Here is a 22,366-nt window from a genome sequence, read left to right as displayed (position 1 = left end):
CAAATAGCAAAAAAAGGAGAGGGGATGGCAGAGGAAAAAGAGAAGGGGAAGAATAAAAAGGAGGAGGAGGAAGAGAGGGAATAAAGGTAATACAAAATCTAGGGACCTCCCTGGCGGTCCAGTGGTTAAGACTCCGCGCTTCCACTGCAAGGGGCGTGGATTCAATCCCTGGTCAGGGAACTAAGATCCCGCAGGCCACGTGGCACGGCCAAAAAAATAAATAAATAAAATAAATCTAATGCAATAGTTTTTCAAAGTCAAAATTAATGCAAAACATCCATGATGAGCAAGATTTCAAACTGTTAAGTGAAGACGTGATTAGTGTCATTGATTCTTCCTTTTGCCTAAGGCTCCAGTGTGGTTTGACACAACTCTGAGAGCCACACTCCTTCTCAGGAAAGTGTGCTGGTTTGCTTGTTCTTCCCGAGGTTTGAGAATCGTGGGGCCCCGAGTGAGTGAATGGAGCTGGCTTGCGGTGGCTAGTTCCTCCCTGCTGCAACTAGCCCGGAGTTTCCTGGCTCTCAGGCGGACGTTTGTCATCCCCTTTGGGACCTGAGCTCTGTGCAGCTCTTCCCAACTCCACGTTAAGGACACCACCTTGGTTGGTTGATATCAGATATGGTGAGAACATTTGCAGCAGGGAAACTGGCAAAGTTGATGGTGGTTTGCCAGCATCTACCTACTGGAAGGCTTGTCAACTCTCTGTCTGGGAACGAACATCATTGGGGAGGGTACAGTTTTAGAGCTGGCTGTGCTGCAGGGTACAACTGACATTTGGGACCAGATGACTCTTTGCCGTGGGGGGCGGCTGTCACGTGCATTGTGGGATGTTTAGCAGCATCGCTGACCTTAGATGCCACTAGCACCATCCCTCCCCTCAATGGTGACAACCCAAGGTGACCAAACATTGTCAAGTGTCCGGGGAGTAGGGGGGCAATTGCTTTTCTGAGAACCAACAGGGACCAAAGGGGACAGCCACAGGCTGAAGAAGCCCAGATACTGGGGAAGGGCTCCTTCCAGCCCTTTCCCAGCAGGAACAGGCAGCAGTTAGAAACAGCCTACTAGCTGGGAGTTTCCTGGCTCTCGGGGGGGAGGTCTGTCATGCTCTTTGGGACCTGAGGAATGGCCTCCTCAGACAACAAACATCTGGTTAGTATGAGGGGTAATCCAAATTATGATTAGAAACAGATTACTTTTGTTTGGCCAAGAACAAAACCACACACACAAATCCCTAATCACTTTCCAGGAAGAGGCCTCTCTTCCACTGGGATTGGGGACAACAGCCTTTTCTTGAACTTTTAATCTTTTCACGTATTTCTAGATCCCTGTGCTTCTCCCTGAGGCATTAGCCTGGAGGCAGTTTCCAGCCAAACTCAGACTCTCTGAACACCCTCCACCGACACTGTGGCCAGTGTATGTCAGCAAAAGCTACCGGGGGACCCTGAAAGGTTCTAGTCAACAGGATTTGGAATAAAATATGAAGTGAAATCATCTTTGGTACAGAATTAAAACTTTTTAAAAACGAATTTACCACCTTTTAAAAGGTTGGCCAGTGCTGCTTCTAGAAAACCCCAAATGGTGGGTGATGCTGCGGGAGGGCCTGGAGGTCCCTGGAGACCCCGGGGACCCTGGAATGGGAGGCCAAGGCAGCTGCCTCTGATGCTGTCCCTAAGACCCACAGCTGTCTTGCCCTTGACCTCTGGAAAGAGACCACATTCACCAAGTGTCCCTATCAGGAATTCACTGACCATCTTGTAAAGACCCTCACCAGAGCCTCTGTGCAGACTCCACAGGGTTTTATACAAGAAAAATAAAGTAAATTAAGCCTGTTATTTTTTGTGTGTGTGTTTTTTTTTTAGCTGGCCACCAATTTTTACCCACTCCCTGCTATGAGTTTCTCTCTCCCTTCCTCTCTCCCTTTCTCCCTTTCTCTCTCTCTCTCTCTCTCTCTCACTCTCTCTCTCTCTCTCTCTCTCTCTCTCTCTCACACACACACACACACACACACACACACACACACACACACACACACTCGCATCTCAGCAGCAGCTGTAGCCAGACAGTATCTTCATCCTGGATGCCTTCTTGGTTTCCAGTGCACAGCTGTTGAATTGGCCCTCACTCACCCTCTCCAGCTGTTGTTTGCAGAATGAGAAGCTGGACAACTGAGGGAGAAGAGGCGAAGCTATGCTACGTAAAGGAGGACGGGGTTAACTTACTCCTTTCTTGGAATCTCAGGGATCCAAGGACTGTGTTGTGGGGATCAGGTCCAGCCATTCAAGCCCCAGAAAACACCCGTCCACCTGTCTTCAACCATGCAGCCGGAAACCCAAGCCCTTCTTTAGGTGGCGGAGGAAGCTAAACAATGTGTCATTTCAACTATGACGCTGTGATGACAACTCTCAAATCTTCATCTTCAGCCCTGACTACATTCTTGAGCTCCAGATCTGAAGTTCCAGTATCAGGTCCCAACGAACATCCTGCCAGCCCCTCAAATGCACTGTGATCTCCATGAAGATCCCCATTCCCAGCCTAGTGGACACTCCTCCTGGGTTCCTCATCTCAGTGGCATCCTCTCCCCAACCCCCTGTCCCCAGTATGCCCAGGCTGGAAACCTCAGGTCACCTTCAAAGCCCTCTTCTTCTCCATTCCCACATCCCTTCTATCTCTCAGATCTGCCCCTTACATTCATTTCTACAGAAACGATTCTCTCTCACCTAAATCACTCCACTACTCTGGCCGCTGCTCACCCTGTCTCATTTCTGTCCTTAACTAGACACTGTTTTCTAAAAACAGCTCAAACTTTGTCCCCTGCTTATAAAACACCAACAGCTCTCCTTGACCTATGATGCTCCTGAACAAGTTCTTCAAGGATCACCATGGTTTACCTACCACCCCACCTTTCTCATCTGTCCTTGGGTAATAGGGGAGAACATTTTGTATTCTATTACAAGTTAACCACTAAAGGGATGTTGCCTGTAAGCTTAAATTATACATAATGGCCCATCTCTGGGAGCCCTGATTCCCAGGTAATGAGCACTAAGCTAAAATACCTTTGTTTAGCTCACAGGAAACATCCTGACCAGGCCCACCTGTGAATGAACACATCCCCTCCAGAGGCTGATGGGAACCAGGAAGTGTTTGACTTTACTCCCTCCCCTTTTAGTATAAAAGGAGCCTGAATTCTAACTCAGGCAAGATGGTTCTTTGGGGGCATGAGTCCACCATCTTCTTGGTCTGCCGGCTTTCCGAATAAAGTCGTTATTCCTGGCCCCAACAACTCGTCTCTCAGTTACTGGCCTGTCGTGCAGCGAGCAGTATGAACTTAGACTCAGTAACACTTGAATCCCTCCCAATCTTCCAGCCATTACAAACTCCTTGTCTCCCTAGAGCATGGCAAACACACCCACTGTTGCTTGTACTACTTCCCCAGCATGGAATCTCTTTCACCCCTTTCTCTGATGATTAACCTTGAGCCCCAGATCAAAGGTTGCCTTCTCACCTGGAAAACCTGTTTCCTCTTCATTCCCATGATTCTTTGAGATACAGATATAAATATACAGATTATTTTTTAAGAGTAGTTTATGTTTCATGTCATCTTATGCCTTAGCCAGTCCACCCCCCCATCATTCTATACATCAGAATACTGAAGCATAATATCCGCATTTACTAGTAAATTGCTCGGGGAATAGTGGTTGAATTAAAACCAGTTCCTAGAGAGAACAGGCCAACTCACCGGGGGAAACGAGGATAAGATTAGCTTCACAAGGCAACATGGAAAGGGGGGAAGTGTACTGAAAGAGTAATACCAGAGAAAAGGGTTGCAGGTGGGAGCCTTCGTCTACAGAAAGAACCCTGACCAAGCAATGTCCCAATGCCTGTGCTGTAACAAAGAACAAACTGAACATGGCCTTGGGGTTAAGAGGTAAGAAACCAACCCTGGCAGTGAGCTCACTGGGCCAAGCATACACCACTGAGCCTTCCCCCTGAGATGTCCTTAAATGTGGTAAATCTTCCCTTGGTGTGGATCGCACATGTAAACTGAGGTTCTTTTACTTGAAATATGTTTAAAGAAAAATCCTCAGGAGACTGTTGATGAGCGTAATTACAAGGAAATCACACATCCTAAGCCAAAAGTTTCTTCGAAAACTTAAAAAACATCAGCTCAATTGAAGTGACTAGAGAAGCTGAAATAATGGGGAAGACAACCAACTGTTATTTTTTAAACTCATATTCAAATCTTATTGTTGAGCACCTACCCTGTTCACGGAAGCCACTGGATCTAATCGTTACATGTCACACAAGGTAGGAGGAGTTATCTTCATTTTAGAAATGAGGTCCCTGAGGTTCAGGAAAATGCATGTGAGTTTACTTATCTCTTAGCTAGCCGATAAGCTTCTGGCGGAGAGACCATGTATAGTTGGTCCGACAGTGTCTTCCACGGCGTCAAAGAACAGTATGCGCTCAGTAAATACTTGCTGAGCCTCAGAATTAAGATTTACCGCCCTTCTGAGGAAGACATGCCTTTGGGAATTTTAATACTCTCTGTAAACCAGAAATCATCTCCTCTCACTTCTGAACTGCCACGTGGAGGCCCCAGACACCCACCTCCCAGAAGCTTAACAGACGAGGGCCACAGCGGCCGCGCTCAGAACTGCACTCTGCCGCTGCCAGGCCACGCCTCCTACGGCGCTCCCAGCCAATGAGTGAGAGTGCTGCCCCGGGAGACGGGGTATTCTTCTGACGAATGATCTCCTCCATGGCCTGAACCTCACCCAGGCTGCAGGCACTGGAACGTATAGTATGGTCCTCCCCACCGTCCTTACATCTCTTCTTCTCTCGAGGACCAGACTTGCATCACAGTCTGATGAGTCTCTAGGCTTCCTCCAGCTCCCTCCCCATTTTTTTCATTTTTTTTCATATGCTTCCCCCTAATAAAACCTGGCACGTTTAATCCTGTCTTGATGTCTGCTTGTTGGAGGACTAGAGACTAATATACCCCAGTTTTCGCTTTAATAAATAACTGATAATCTTCATTCACTTCAGAATATTTAGTGACCGCCTATTGTATGCCAGGAATACAGTGGTGAACACGAACAGCATTACTCATGCCCTTAAGGAGCTGGTGGATGAATCAAATAATTACAAAAATTAAGAGCACAGGGAACTATGATGAGATGTAACAGGGAGAACCTGACCTAATCTATGGGATTTAGAGAGAATCCCAAAGAAGAGTGATTTAAGATGAGACCTGAAGAATGAGGAAGAGTCGTCTAGGCAAAGTGTGGAGTATTTCAGGCTGATGGAACAGAAGGTGCAAAGGCCCTGAGGTGGTAGGAAGCTCAACAAACCAAAGGACACAGAGGCAGGGAATGCAGAGCAATGAGACTGAAGAGGAACGCAGCGCCCACCTCAGAAGGCCCTGTGGGACATCTTGGGAATTTGGGAAGATTATTTATCTTTCTAGAGTGAAAATTCTTTGAAAGCAAGTACCCTGCAGTGGCCCTCTTTGTCAAGTCTAGTATAACACCTGGCACAAAGTCAATGTTCACTAAATATTTATTGAATCAAAGTACTAGACATCAATGAGGAAATAATTCAACGTTTGCATTATTATCCCTAACATCAAGGATGCAGCAAGTCAGCCAAAAGTGTCAACCAGGAGAAGCTTCTGTGCCCCATAAGCTGATGAGACGGATGATAACAATGAGGAAGGTCATTATCAGGCATTGGTCTAATCCTTGGAGACGGTTAGAGAGACACCAAAGCAGCAGGCACTAGAGTGGCTAGAAGTGTGCCCTGGATCAGGCTGCCTGGTTCAAATACTGGTGCTACCACCTACCTGGGTGGCCTTGAGCAAGTTTCCTAATGTCAACACATTTCAGTGTCCTCAGGGTTAGGCAGAGCTGATCATACTACTCCATTGGAGTGCTGGTGGTGGGACAGTGAGAAATCACTATGTGAAGCCCCTCGAAGGCTGCCTGGGGCGTAGCATGTGTTCAATAAATGATACCAATTTTCAGTACTCAAACATGGTTCTCTCTGACGAGGTAAGAAAACATTAGCAAGGTGATTTCCCAAACCAGGGTGAGTTGTCGTAAACTGTCAGTCATCAGAACTGCGTGGGATCACTTCTGACGCAAGAGGCCAGCTTTGGTGACCAGCTGGGTGGGCTGAAGACCCTGTGGCCTGGCCAAGGGACAGGCCCAGACATGCATTTTATTCAAACTCTGAATCCCACGCTAGTATTTAAATCTGGATCTGAACATCAGACCGGATAGCACACCACTAATGTGTAGGTATATGCAATACACTCACAGGGCAGGCAGCACCGGAGAAAGGACACACAGCTTCCAGCCTTCCTGTTCTGGAGGGCAGAGGCTGTGCCTTTTGGCTTCATGTCAGAACAGCAAAAGGCAGCACTACGAGCAGATGCAGCTCAGTTCCTGCCTTTCGGGTTTGTTTTCCCACATTGGACATTACAATTAGAGCCCAAGCTTAAAAGAAAATACTTTGGGAATCAACAGACGAAAGGAGGAAAAATACCTGGCTGCCACCCCAAGCACGGTGTCCCAGCTGGCTCCGGCTGTGTTGGAATATGGGGCAGGGTGGTTGGGATGTAATTGCCGGGGCAGAGATATGAGGTATGCTGGCCTACGTGCGCTGCGGCACACACCAGCTGGCCGGGAGGGACTCTGTTTAGTGAGTGTCCATCTGATAACACCCTGGATCCTTAAGATGCCAGCTGCCTGCCAACTGGACATGTCTGTACAGTGGCACCCAGAGGTCCAGGACACAGAACAAAGGACCTGCTATTGACTAGTCCTGTGTAAGCATGTCATCCGCACCAAAGCAAGTCTTGAACCAGGCTGGCAGAGAGGCTGTATCCAGGCACCCCAGAGTCTAGAACAGAGTCACATTCTAAAACGGCTCTCTGATGGCCGTTTCAATGTCAGTGGTTGAACCTGGGCCGTCTCATTAGGATTTGGCACTTGGGCTTATAACGTCCTGAGAGTACTCTTTTCTATGCCGCCCACTGTCACCAGGCCCTGGGATTGCTGGCTCTCTGTGTACGCTCTTTTTTAGGGCACAGCATCCCTCAAGGTCTGAAACCTTCCCTCCCCCCATTTCACTAGGACAGAATATTAATTATGGCCAACACATATTTACTGCTTACACTGGCCACTTACTGCTTTACGTATATTTTACTCATCGCAGCAACCCTATGAGATATGTACAATTATTTCCCCATTTAACCGATGAGTAAACTAAGGCACAGGGTGGTTAAATAATTTACCCAAAGTCACATAGCTAGAAAAATGGAAGAGCAGGGAAGCAAGTCCAGGTAGTTTGGATGCAGAGTCCCTGCTCCTATCCATTATGCTATATATTCTCCCTCTCCATGACCAATTTCCTACCGATAAAAAAAATTTTTTAAGACATCCTATTCCAAGGCCTGTTTTTCCAGAACGAACTGCACTCCAGTGCAGAGCTAGGATCTTATAACTTCCTATTTTGTGTATAGTAAAATTGGGAAGTGCTGACAAATTAGGAGAGGCTAGGAAGGGAAGCTGAACTGCTCAAGAACTTGACAGCAGCATTAATACTAAGAACTCTATTGTTTTGGCCAAGTGAGTACTTGGGGAAAGTATCTCTCTTGGTACAAGCTATGTCTTGGAGTGTCTGGTTTAAGAGAGATGTAACTTAGCCCAGTCAGGGAAACTGGGTGCCTAGTTAGGAAAAGCAGCTGCTGACTCATGGTGTGTTTATAGTACTGCTTCCCCACAGGGAGAAACGGCAGCCTTGCAAATCCTAGTTCTGCGTCCAAATTGGTGAGCCATTCCCAGGTATTAATCCCAGAAGGAACTCCTTGCAGCCATGAAAATGAAGGAAGGGATCAAACACTGTGAGCATTTACTCAGTGCTCCCAGAAAGCCTAGGATGTGGTTGTTATTTTCCCCATCTTGTAGATGAGGATACCGGGGCCCAGAGATCTTATATACTTGTCCAACACAAGTCCTGGTAAATCCGGGACTCAAGCCTTATCTGATTCCAAAGGAGGGAAGGAATCAGTGCCAGTCCAAGCCTCATTTTTCCAGGAGCCTTCCCTGACTCCTCAGACCCACATCAGTCCCTTTCTGAAATACCTGTATTACCTATGATCTTTGCCATGATCTTCTGCTGTTTCATACTGGGCCAGTTTTGTTAGCCAACCAAGTTACAAGTTTGGGGTGGGTGGGCAGTGGGCAGTGACTACGGGTTGAATTTTACTTCAGGCTGTTTCTGGGTATTTCAGGGCAGGAAAACCGGGCGAGGTAAAGACCTAGAACCACAGCCGGGTCTCCTGGGTCAGGGGAGTCAGTTACTTCATTCCCAGAAGGTACCATGTGGCTTATGAGTTTCTGAAGCATAAGCTGGCAAAGGCATTCATGTTACTCTTGCCCTCCTTTGTCAGTCTCTTTAAAACTCCTTGCATCTGGGTCCAGACTTTGCAAAGCATCCCCCAAAGCAGGCAACTGTGACTACACTGGCATTAACTTGGGTTTGGCCCAAGAGGAAAGGTAACTGCGTTTTTGATCCTGCCTCTGCTTTGTTATAGCCCACCAGGCTGCAGGCTGCACCTCCTGGTGTGGCTCCGACCTACAGGAGACCCCAGGTCTAACTACAGCCCTTCCTGAACCTCCAGTCCGTCAGACGAGAAATAATGCCACACGGCAGCCACACTCGGGCACGCATGCGCCGTCACCCGGTCAAAGCCAAGATATATTTCAGGAGAATTTGTAAGGCTGAAAGCACCCTCTAATTTAACAAAAAGGCAAGAGGGCTGGGTATTCCTTTCTTTCCCACAGCCAAGACACAAAAGCTCTTCTCATATGAAAGAGCCTGAACCCACCCAACCTGATTCTTTCCTCTCAGTCAAGTACTTCAATGTCAACAATGGCAACTAGAGCATACTGAGTCACCTCAGAAAGGCAACGAGAGGAAGCTGTCATCCTGCCCTGCCACCTCTCGGGAATATGGGACAGCAAGGGGGCTGTCAGCTGACTGCTTCAAAGGCAAGCAGGGCCGAAGGCTCTTCCATGTCCCCTGGGAACCGGAATATCACCTCACACCACGATCTACTACAAAAATAGAGCTGGGACAGCAGAGACAGCTCTAAAACGCGGTGGCAAAGACTTCGGTTATAGGTCCTTCCCAATGCCTCTCAGCTACTTGATCTCCCTATTTTTTTTTTTTTTTTTGCGGTACGCGGGCCTCTCACCACTGTGGCCTCTCCCATTGCGGAGCACAGGCTCCGGATGCGCAGGCTCAGCGGCCATGGCTCACGGGCCCAGACTCCGCAGCATGTGGGATCTTCCCGGACCGGGGCACGAACCCGTGTCCCCTGCATCGGCAGGCGGACTCTCAACCACTGCGCCACCAGGGAAGCCCTTTATCTCCCTATTTTAAGATAGATAATGAGTCCGTCTTATGTTCAGCCCTTCTCTATGCTTCCTAGAGGGACAGTTCCTCCAGTCAGTGACTCTGTAGGAATATGCAGTGTATTCTCACGTATTACAGGGCAATGATTGCCAGCCTCTCCCCTCCCCCTCCTAGGTTATATGAGCATCTTTTGTGTAGGTGATTGTCTTCAGTGGGACTCACAACTCCAGCTTCATTCCAGCTGTGGTTCCCCTCAAATCCTTATTTGTCAGCTCCTCCACCACCTGCTCCTAAGGTCCACTGTGAAGGACATTTGCCGACATCAGGAGTTGTGTGTGATAAACACAAGTTTCTCCTGCCATTCCCAGCCTCTCCTCTAAGTTCAGTCCCCTCCGATTTTGTCTCTACTCTGGTTACTCTTGCTGTGTCGCTTCCCTAGGGATGTGTGCATTCTTGGATCAAAAAAGGAAAAGGAACTAGAGGCAAAGGGGAGGCCCCTTGCCCTCCCCCTTCCTGGCTCTGTCCCCATCTCTCCACAGGTCACCCGCCATCTCTGTGGGAAGGAAGGTGCCCAGAAACGCCCTTCAGAGGCTGTGAAAAATAGCTCAGCGCCTTTCAAACGATCTGTGATAAAGGGCTACTTTATTATTTTTCTTTATAATTTCTAATCCATTATGAACCAAACCATTTGTAAAATAAAAATGAATTACTAAAAAAGAATCTTAAGTAAAAGGAATATAAAATACAAGCCTAACTTTTCTTGTTATTAGATTCAGGAGTCCTAACACAATTGTAGCATTTTGCTATAAAAGTTTCTAAACCATTGCTCTCAATTTCTTACCTGATTCCTAGGCTAGCAGAGGTTGGAGTAGCCCTGCTCTAATGGCCTTTGCTATTTACCTAACCACTTAGAGCATGGAGCCCTTGTAAGATGGGAGAACAGGCAACATCTCAGCAGGTCCCACATCTGTATATTCCAGGGACTCATTCCTGATTCTTCCTTAGGTTTTAGAGGTTTTTTTTTTTAAACATCGTTATTAGAGTATAATTGCTTTACAATGTTGTGTTAGTTTCTGCTGTATAACAAAAGGAATCAGCTATAAGTATACATATATCCACATAACCCCTCCCTCTTGAGTCTCCCTCCCACCCTCCCTATCCCACCCCTCTAGGTGGACACAAGGCACCGAGCTGATCTCCCTGTGCTCTGCAGCTGCTTCCCACTTCCTATATTTCAAAATAGCTACCTATTTTACATTTGGTAGTGTATATACATCAATGCTACTCTCTCACTTCGTCATTAGAATAATGCTGACTTCCGGAGAAGGGGATTTGTCTGCGCTTCGTACAGCGGATCTAGAGCTACGCAACTCTAAAGCTCCTTGGAGAACAATGAGAGAAACGTCTGAGAGAGGATTGGGCAAACACTGGCAGGTCACTGTCTCAGCCTTTCCTGTGTGGAAGCAATGGGTGTTTTGAAAAGCATCCTGAAAACACGTCAAAGGTCTAAGAATTGTGATCACTGGGGCTGGTGAGTCATGGCACAGCCTGGCAGTAATGCAAATGCCAGCTCCACTATGGGTGGCTGTCTATTCAAAAACCTGCCACTGGAACCATGAGGGGGTCATGCCCTAAATGGCTAAGGACAGGAAAAGAGGGCGAGCTTGTCCACAGTACTCGAGAGCATCTGGCAATTAACTGAGAGGGAATGGTGGCCCAGTTAAAATACTTTCTTTGCTTCCAGAAGAAGCAAAGAAAGCTCAGGATCTACCATACCAAAGGACTGGGTGCACTGCAGACACAAGATTGGGTGTGATCATCCTTTAGTAGGAGAAGCTGGAAAGTGAGGTAGGACATGGAGCCTGGGGGATAGGATGCCATTTCCTAGAAACAATTTCAAAAGCAGCTTTATTGGTATATAATTGGCATCCAATACACTTCACATACTTACAGTGCACAATTTGACAAGCTTTTTTTAAAAAATATTTATTTGTTTGTTTGTTTATGGCTATGTTGGGTCTTCTTTTCTGTGTAAGGGCTTTCTCTAGTTGCGGCAAGCGGGGGCCACTCTTAATCACAGTGCTCCGGCCTCTCACTATCGCGGCCTCTCTTATTGGGAGCACAGGCTCCAGACACGCAGGCTCAGTAGTTGTGGCTCACGGGCCTAGTTGCTCCACGGCATGTGGGATCTTCCCAGACCAGGGCTCGAACCCGTGTCCCCTGCACTGGCAGGCAGATTCTCAACCACTGCGCCACCAGGGAAGCCCCACAATTTGACAAGCTTTGACACACATATAAAGCTGTGCAACTACCACAACTTCACAATAAGGAACGTATCCATCATGACCCAAAGTTTCCTGGGGCCTTTTGTAATGCCTGCTTCTCACTGCTTCCCACCCCACCTACCAGGCAACAACTGTCACTACAGATTAGTTTGCATTTTCTAGAATTTTATGTAAATGAAAGCATACAGGATATACTCATGCTTGGTCTGACTTCTTTCATGCAGCAAAACTATTTTGAAAAAACAATTATTTTGAGATTTGTTAATGTTCTATCTATCATTGTTGTTAATTATTTTTACAGTTGAGTAATCCTCCACTTAGAAGCAATTTTATATCTCAAGCAAGATTATCTTGGGACTAAGATTCTGAGGTGTTAAGGGAAGTTTATGATGATTTGGGCTTTCCTTAGAGTGGAGATTGCGACTACTATCTTGGAAAGTAAACCTTTTTTGCCTCAAAATTAAGGAGAGAACAAAAACATCAGCCACTTAAGATTCTTAAATGACAAAAAGGATCGCGCACTATCCACGGTCAGGGGGCTGTGAGGAGAAAGGGACCTGAGAGAGCAGGGACATTACTCAAGACAATGCTCAGACCACCCTGACTCTCCATTTCCTATTTGGTTTGTTTCTTCCCTCGTGGTGGGAAATGCTCTGAAGAGAATGTTCCCACCACAGTTATGATTTTGCATTTGGAACTGCTACAAAGGAAGACTATTCGTAAAGCAACTATACTCCAATAAAAATTTGAAAAAAGAAAAAAAAGGAAGACTACTCTGGCAACCACAAATGCATCCACCATTAGAGTTATTCGCATTTGTTCATTCATTCACTTGCTTACCATAACATGTACAAGGTGTCATCTGTAGGCTGGGCATCATGCTGGGGCTATAGAGAAACACCAAAGACATATAGAAAGACTTGGTTTCTGCTTTCACAGAGTTATAGGGTGTGCAGGCTTCATGCCTAGCTAGTTTTACAACAGACTGCTTCACAATAAATGAGAGATCAGAGATGGCACACAGGTCAACACGGTGGTTGGGGCCAAGCTGATACGATCGTGGAGACTAGAATACAGGACTGAATGTGGATGTGATGGTAGAAGCAGGGTTCTGGTTCACAGACTATCAGGAAGCACAGTGCCCCGCTGACAGGGACAGGGAAGGCAAACCCAACTCCCCCATATGGGGCAGCGGCGGAAGACGTGGCGTGTCTCCTGTCTCCAAAAACCAGCTCTGCATGTGCACACTGTTGTTTGCCCCACCAAAAAGTAGAGCGATCTATTTTTCTAACTAGGTGACGTGGTGTGCTAACAGATTTCTTTAAAAAGCAGACCAGTATTTGTTCCCAATCCTTCTGTCATAAAGTTACATTAAAGGAGCACAAGTGGAAAACAGCAGGATACAAAACTGAATGAGTAAGATTATGACTGTAGTAAATCAAATAAGCAACCTGGTCCTTGGAAAGGAAGTATAGTAGGGAAATGTCCAAAGACAACACCCAAAATGTGAAAAAGCCACTTGTTTGTGTCTTCATCAAATTTCCTTTAGTGAGCATTTTGCTATTCAAGTTTTGAAGAATTGCTCTGAAACACGGTCTTTGGGGGAAGTCATGGATTCTCAGCCAAAGGAAACCAAAGTCAATGGTCTGCATTTGCCTGAAGTCTGGAGAGGAGCCTGGAACCAGGGAGGGACTCTGGGGAAACCAGTGACAGAGGAAGGGTGAGACCTTGCAAAGGGGCTTAGCCAGCTTGAGGGTTCCACCCTGAGGTGCAGAGAGTGATGAAGGGATTCAGATGGAAGTGGGGACTGGAGCCCAGCTGGAGAGCAGTGCAGAGCCAGGCATACACAGCCTTCAGAGGACCAGGACCTGGCTGGGTGACCATGAGAAAGTATTTTCTTTGGGCCTCAGGATCCTTGTCTGTAAATGGAAAAGCAAGACTGGATAAGCTTTAAGGTCCCTTCTAACTCTAAACGTGTAGGAATCTGAATTGTCTGATTCATTTCAACGTCTATCCACGGAAGACCTTCTATGTCTGAAGCACTGTGTGTGGACAACCACAAACATCTCTTCAATTTAGCTCACATCAATCAGAAACAACTGAACACCTATTAATAAATGTACAGTGATGTATTTTTCTAGAAAAAGAGTTGTGCAAAGTGGTCTCTGATTAGAGCAAAGGTTAAGAGAGCAAATCTACCTCTTGTATAACGTGATAATTCATTCTGGTTAGGGACATGGGAAAAAGGATTCTGCAGGAGTCATGGAACAGAAATTGACACACATCTCAGAGGGGAGACGCCAAGGTATTGAGTAAAGGCCTGCTGCCCTCATAGGCATCGCTCTAGGAAGAGGTGTCCCACTGTCACTCCCAGAACCATCTCCAGTTCTCACTGTTGACTAAAGTCAGAGGTAAGCTGCTGTCTGTTGGTGAGGAATGTGAGAACTCACGCACAGATGGGTGAGGCAGGAAGCTGAGGGAAGGTCAGAGAGAAAACAAACAGGGTTTCCTGTGATGAGTCACTGCCTTCTTAGAAACAACTTCAGAGGCCACCACAAAGTCCCCAGCATGTGCCTGTCCAAGGCTTGCACTTTGTACAGAAGAAAATGTAGCAAACAAAGTACTGAGCCACATCTGAGAGCCCACAGGCCACGCGCAGGGCAGAGGCCTGAGAAGGAGCCAGGCTGAGCCAGGGACATGTGACAATTTGCACATCGCCTGCCTGTGTCTCCAGGGCACACCTGTGGGTGGGCTGAAGATTCTGCGTTCAAGTTCTCCTCTTCTTTAAAAGGAGCAAACTTTGGGCTGTTGTTTTCTTCAAGAGTCATAGCTTGAATTTTCAGATAAAGTTTCTTTTCTTCTTCTCTTTTCTATCGTCCTGTGATTAAGGTCAGTGCAAATCAGATAAAGTTTTTAAGTGTAAAAAGCCTACCAAATTTAGAAAAAAAAAAAAATTTGACCATCATTCTGGGTCTATTAAGCAAAATGAGACTCGTTGGACCCCACATGGGATGAATTCTTTTTCTTAGTTTATATTGATCTGAAAACAAAACCAACATTTATTTCATCCCCCATTAAAAGGGTGTGGTTTATACACAGTGGAGTAAAAAGCCCATAGGTGGTCTCAGGCCACTACTAGATGATACGTACAACAAAACTAGGAGAGTAAACCAAGATATAAGAAAACATAAGAGCCAGAATTCAGGGGATCCAACTCAGGAGAGAGGTGGAGGGAAATTCCAGGATGATGAGAAGGAAAACATGCAGCAGCCCTGCAGAAACACCAGTCCTGATAGGGGAAGGGGGACAAGAGCTTCTATGAGGCTCTCTCTCAGGAAAAAAACCAACCATATTGTTTGTGTATAGATCAAGGTGTGATTTACAGATCTGTAGGAGAGCTCTGTATAGAAAACTAAGCAACGAAGCCAATTAAAACAAACATAAATCAAATAACTCCAGGAGCAAAGAGTTAAACAAGAAAGGAAGAACAATCCTGGCACTCTGCTTTAATGATATTTACATGCTTGTAGAAATGTGATCACTAAATATTGATTTAATCCACATCACGAACAGTGTTATAACCATATTTAGAGAAAGGAAGGGAATGAGAGACATGGGGAATATAAACGTGAGAAACTAAATCCTCATCTTACACAGCAGAAAGTCAATGCATAATATCTAAACCTGAAAAATCAATGAATAGCAGTATAAGCATGTAATTTAGAAAATTTTAATATTTAGAAGTGGTTGCCTCTTTGGGGTGAAAGCAAGTGTGGGGTACACTGAGCATGTCAAGTATTTCTTGATGTAAGACTTATAGTACACTATCAATACTCTGACTTTTTCAACTATGTACATGTATTACTTTGGTTTAAAAAAAAGTTGAAAGAATGTAGTCTAAAGGGTCCTTCTTTTTTTCCTCTTTGGATCAGGGGAAAAAAAGAAAGAAAAAGAAAAACATGTTCTAAAAGTTGAGTAGTACCATTGACAGAGGAATGAATAAAAATGATGTGGTACATATATACAATGGAATATCACTCAGCCATTAAAAGAATGAAATAATGCCATTTGCAGCAACATTGATAGACCTGGAGATTATCATACTAAGTGAAGTAAGTCAGACAGAGAAAGACAAATATCATATGATATCACTTATATGCGGAATCTTAAAAAAATGACACAAATCAACTTATTTGCAAAACAGAAACAGACTCACAGACTAAGAGAATGAACGTATGGTTACCGGGGGGAAGGGTTGGGAGGAGGGATAGATTGGAAGTTTGGGATTGACATGTACACACTGCTATATTTAAAATAGATAACCAACAAAGACCTACTGTAAAAAAAAAAAAAAAAAGAAAGAAAGAAAGAAAGAAAAAATAAGACATATACTAAAAACACACAAAAAAGAAAATAGAAAAAAAGACCATATTTATAATTATTTCTATTGTATGCATAGAAAAGAATCTAAGATGACATACATCAAGGTGTTAACTGTAACAATCTAAGTAGTAGAATTATAAGCTTTTTCTTATTTTTAAATTTTATTTTATTTATCTGTATTTTATTCTATCTTAATATATTTAATAACATTTAACAGGGATCATATATTGCCTCCATAAAAAAATTTTTAAAAATAAAGGCTTTGGGCTTCCCTGGTGGCACAGTGGTTAAGAATCTGCCTGCCAATGTAAGGGACACGGGTTCGAGCCCTGGTCCAGGAAGATCCCACATGCCGCGGAGCAGCTAAGCCTGTGCGCCACAACTACTGAGCCTGCACTCTAGAGCCCGCAGGCCACAACTGCTGAGCCCACGTGCCCTAACTACTGAAGCTTGTGCACCTAGAGCCCGAGCTCCGAAACAGGAGAAGCCACGACAATGAGAAGCCCGCGCACCACAGTGAGGAGTAGCCCCTGCTTGCTGCAACTAGAGAAAGCCCGCACACAGCAACAAAGACGCAACACAGCCAAAAATTAAAAATAAATAAATAAATAAATTTAATATAAATAAATAAAGGCCTTAAAGTAAAAAGAGAAGGAAAAGAGAAAGAACACAAGAAGGGGGGAAAAGTGGATCCTAGTTCAGAAATCAGGCCCTGCCACTTCCTAGGTTTTTTATATTAGGTATGTTTTCATCCTTTGGGGCTTTAGATTCCTCAGTCATAAGATGGGGATACTGCTACCAGCTCTGTCTCCCTAGAGGAGTTAGTGTAGAGGTTATTGCAATAGTTGCACAAACCTGCCCAGATGTAAAGCCTGCTATTACACACACAAGGTGTGGTCAGGGCCATGGGAAGAACGTGCAAAATGAGGGAGTCCTTGTACTTTACCTGATCCCTGATGGCATCACTGCCCTTCTTCCCTAGAGATGTCCACTAACTCAGAGCTCCTTCAGCCCACCTCAGGACAATCTCTCTAAAGCTCCTTACCGTGAGAGCTGGCTGGAGCTTGAAATTCAAGAACACCTCCATTGTGCCTCTCCTCGTTTCTTTAGGGGCAGCCTTGCTAAATCAGATCTTCTATATTCCCCTTATTCAGGGAATTTCCATTTTCCAGGACGCACTGACTCATCCCTCTCACTAGGCCCACTCCCCCAGCTGCAATTGCCCCCCGACCACGCTTCCTTCTACTCCCATCCTGACCTATGCCAGCTGAATGCTGCCATGTTGGGATTTTGCCTCAAAGGTGTGTTCCTCCTAAGACTTCCACCAGAATAAGAGACTTAGTCCTGACGACATTCCCCTTAGAAGAAGGTTGCTCTGAAAGGCCCAGGGTTCAAGCCCAGCATCCAGGAGAGATGTAAAAGTCTGCAGCAAGGAGGTGGGTAGTAGTTAAAAGTTAATCAACTTCCATCCGAAGCTTTGGAAGTCAGGCAGTGCCCCACCAGCCAAATCATAAAACCTGAACCACCAACCCATGCTCTGCCTTCATCCTCACCATCAAAGCCATTTGCCCTGCATTTGAGACAAACAAATGCTCTAAAAAGAATCCTGAACCAGGAGTTGTTAGATCCAATCCCCAGGCACATCTCCACCCCTGACTAGCCATGAGATCTTGGCAAGGCATGTAAGCTCTTTGCATCTCAGTTTCCTCACCTGTACAATGAGACAATAACCACACTGGTTTCACGCTAAAGTAGCAATCCTCTCCTGAAGGCGTGCTCACAGCTTCCACCATCTTTGGTTCCTCTGTTGGTTTCCAGAGTTTTCTCTTACTCTATTCTTGCATTTTGCTTCCTCCCAGTTCTTTACCCTATCTCCTGGCACACGATCAACTTGCCTTTGAACAAAGAGAGAGTCCAGCTGCCTCTGCCTCCTTAGCTCCCAGACATCAAGGATCTCCTCTTCCCCCACGGGGGCCTCCAAGAGCTGTCCTCCAAGAGGATAAGGTCCTCCAAGCCACCTGGAAGTAGGAGCCACTGAACACACAGAGGGACAAGACGCCTAGGAGCTGCCACAGCCCTTGATAGAGTATCAGGGCTTTCTGGCCATATCAAGGACATATCTGCACAAAAATGATTATGTAGAAAGCTACTTTGAGTTGTAAAACTTAATCCTCAATCTGTTAAAGTTACAAACATAAAAATCTAGGTCTTCCTTAAACTTTTAAGTTCAATGTAGAGAGATCATTCCTCTTTATTTAGCAAATGTTAATCACCTTTAAGGGAGCTTTTAATCAATGTTTGATTCCATTCACAAATTTAGTTTATGAAACTCAAACATTTAAAATCATGTTTATATATTTAATATATTTAATCACTCAAAAGTATGTCAACTGACTAAAAAACGCCTCTTATAGATCCAATAAATTAAACTTTAAAATGTGACAAATCTTACATTCTCTCAAGTATTCCAATTTTTAAAAAAATAATTATTTATTTTTGGCTGTTGGGTCTTTGTTGCTGCACGCGGGCTTTCGCTAGTTGTGGCAAGCGGGGGCTACTCTTCATTGTGGTGCACTGGCTTCTCATTGTGGTGGCTTCTCTTGTTGTGGAGCACGGGCTCTAAGATGCACGGGCTCAGTAGTTATGGCACGCAGGCTCAGTAGTTGCAGCGCATGGACTTAGTTGCTCCATGGCATGTGGGATCTTCCCGGACCAGGGATCAAAACCATGTCCCCTGCATTGGCAGGCAGATTCTTAACCACTGAGCCACCAGAGAAGTCCCGTATTCCAATATTGATTGGTTGTAATTCTTGAATGTCTTCTAATTTAAAATCACAATACTAAATCCTTTTTTTTTTTTTTTTTGGCCACATCGCACAGCATGAGGGATCATACTTCCGCGAACAGGGATTGAACTGGTGTCGCCTGCAGTGGAAGCATGGAATCTTCCACTGTACCTCCAGGGAAGTCCCTAAATCAATTTCTTGATGGGTATTTTAAACTGGTATCAAAAGGGTGATCATTACTCTAATAGGTCAATTTCCCTTAACTATTGCAAAGACTTAAAATACCAAATGTGTACAAATTAACACAAATATTATGAGTCTGATGATTCTCTTAAACGTTTCTACATGTATTTATAAATCCTTACAGGATTAAAAATACTTACCCAATTCCACAGTTTACATTACAATTCACTCTTGATGATGTACATTCTATGGGTTTGGACAAATGTATAATGACATTGTAATGTAAACTATGAACTTTGGGTGATTATGATGTGTCCAAGCAGGTTCATCAATTGTAACAAACGTACCACTCTGATGGGGGATGTTGATAATGGCAGAGGCTAGGTATGTGCTGGGACGGGGGTATATGGGAAATCTCTGTACCTACCTCTTTAGTTTTGCTGCCTAAAACTAAACCTAATACTGCTCTAAAAATATAAAGTCATAATCTTTTAAAAAATGTTTACTGTCTATGGAAACAACACCATCTTAAATAGTCTTGTATTCCCCTCTCAGGCCATTTCAAGGGTACCATCTCAGCTGGACTGGGTTTGTTAATAACCAGAGAGGCCCCTGGTGGTAACACCACAGATTCCTGCCTCAATTTGACTGTTGTGTTGAGGACTATTTCTGTGTTGCCTTGTCTCACAGCCTGCCTCCCATAGATTCTGGACACTCCTTACCTGATTCTTTTCTCTCCCAGTTCACTACTTGGTTAGTTTCAACCAATCTATCTTCTGCTCCACTCCAGTCTGAAGTTTTTCTTGGTCATCCTTTGAGCACCACAGCTCTTAGATATTTCAGTGCCATGCCATGGACTTTCTCACAGTCTCGTCCAACTCTGTTTCACGGCTCCAAGTTCATGCCATTGATGGGTAGAGGAAGGTGAGGTGAGAAGATGGAGCAGGCAAAGCATATTTAGACTTCTGAATGGCTTCTCCCATGGCACCCTCCTCTCTATGAGGATCAGGGAACAAGCAGGGATGTACCATTGCCCTTGCACTCTTTTTCCCTAGTGGGGTCATCTCATTCACCGCTCATCTGCCTGACCTCAGAATTCTCCCCGCAGAGTCCTGAAGGTGTACCAGGGTCTAGGCATCCCAAGGTCAGTTCACAGAGCCAAAGGGCTAATCAGATCCGCAAGTAATTTTGCTCATATCTCTGTCTCTCTGTCTCTGTCTCTGTCTCTCTCTGTCTGTCTCTCATACGCGCGCACACACACACACACACACACACACCCTTCTATACAACTGATCCTCTGTTGCTTGGAACTCAGGCTCAAAATCATTCCCCTATCAACTACCATGAGGCCAGGCACTTACAAACTGAACCCCTAAGCAGGTTACATTAATTCTATCATCTCCTTCAGCTATTGACAAAGGAGCTGCCTAACCTATTTCCTTTTTGGTCTTCTTTTACAGCACTCTCACCTGAATATCAAATAGGTTTTTGCACTGAGGCAGACAAGTTGAATGACTAGTTGAAAACAGATCGTTTTGGTGGGAGGGGAATAACTGAACAAAATAGACATGGCAGGTCTCCCTCTTCCCACCAAGGCAGTGAAAGAACACTGGGCACAGAGTCGGAGGGCTTAGTCGCCATTCTGATTTCTCCTACAAACTGCATCTCGGGACCAACTTCTGTGAGTGTTAGTTCCTTCACCTGTGGCATCGCTGACATGGACATAGGAGCAAGTGATAAGGGTGTTTCCAAGATTAAGGAGCACGGAAAACACTTGAAGTCTTCTCTTTAGTTGGGTACCAGGATCTGACACGCTCCTGGTTTTCCTCCAGCCTCACTGACCGGCCTTAGTATCTATACTGGTTCCCCTTCATCTCCCCAGCCTCTATTGATTGGGTTCAATACTTGGACTTCTGCTTTCCATCTCTACTTATTTACTTGATGATATTATCCAGTCACATGGCCTTTAATATCATCTGTAGGCTGATGACTCCCACACTCCAACCTGCAGCCTAGAACTCTCCTTTGATGTCCAGACTTGTATTTCCACCTGCCTTCTTATCATCTCAGCTTGGGTGACAAATAGGCATCTCAAATAATCCATTCCAACCCTACTTTCCTGCTGTCTTTCCTTGTTCAGTAGATGGCAATTCCATCCTTCCAGTTGATTGGATCCAAAACTGTTCAGTCATCCATTACGCGCCTCTTTCATGCCTCCTGTCTATTCCATCAGCAAATCCTTTGAGTCCTATCTTCAAAAGCTGTCCTGAATCAGATGGTTTTTTACCACCCCCATTGCCACCACCCTGATGCAAGTCAACATTACATCTCACTTGGATTCTTGTTCTAGTTTCCTAAGTGGTCTTCCTGGTTCTGACCTTGCCCTCTTCCACCCTCCTCAGTCTGTATTGAACACAGTTGACATCTTGATCTTGTTAAAATATAAATTAGATCATGTCATTCCTCTCCACAAAACTTTCCAATTTCTCCCCATCACATTCAGAAAAATTACTATTACACATCACTTACCATAAAGTGGGAATCATAACAGTGCCTACTTCATAGGGTTGTTGTGAGGATTAAAAGAGTCAATACATGTAAAGCACTTAAACTAATACTCATTGAGTGTTTACTGTGTATCAAGCACTGCCCTACATACTTTATATATATTAACTCATTATGTATTGACTCATTCATTCTCATAAGCATTCTGAGGTATATACTGTTACTATACCCATTTTACAGTTGAGGAAACTGCATTACAGAGAGGTTAAATAACCCTCCCAAGGACACACAGCTAGTGAGTAGCAGTTGGCCTTCAAAGCCTGTGCTTTCACTACCCTCACTAGTCAGTAAGGCTTCTTCTGTGACATACTCTGTAGATGCTGAATAATATCCCATCACATAGAGGGACTATTCCTTTACTTACCCAGTTCCTCACTAAGTCATCTGATCATTCCAGAGGTTCTCACTAAAGCCAATAAATCCATTTATTCAGTAAATATTGAGTGATAATATTCTAGGCACTGGGGACACAGCAGTGAACAACCAAAAAATGGGCATGAAACTCTGTCCTCATGGAGCTTACATTCTTTTAGAAGTCCTTTTTTCTAATGGAAGTGTCACTAGAGGCCTGACTTGTGTGCGTGTTGACTAATGGTTCTTCTCTCCTTAGGCGATCAGGCTCAGCTTTATTCATTTGGCTTTATTCATTTATTCTCTTGGGCAAGGCATTTGGCTAACTTCTGTGGGAGGAATATGAATGACTCAAATGCGGACCTTGCTCTTGAGAAGGTTGTACATTAA

Source organism: Pseudorca crassidens, chromosome 1 (assembly GCF_039906515.1).
Source record: "Pseudorca crassidens isolate mPseCra1 chromosome 1, mPseCra1.hap1, whole genome shotgun sequence".
Classification (NCBI taxonomy): domain Eukaryota; kingdom Metazoa; phylum Chordata; class Mammalia; order Artiodactyla; family Delphinidae; genus Pseudorca; species Pseudorca crassidens.
The sequence above is the reverse complement of the archived record's forward strand: the minus strand, read 5'-3'. Positions refer to the sequence as shown.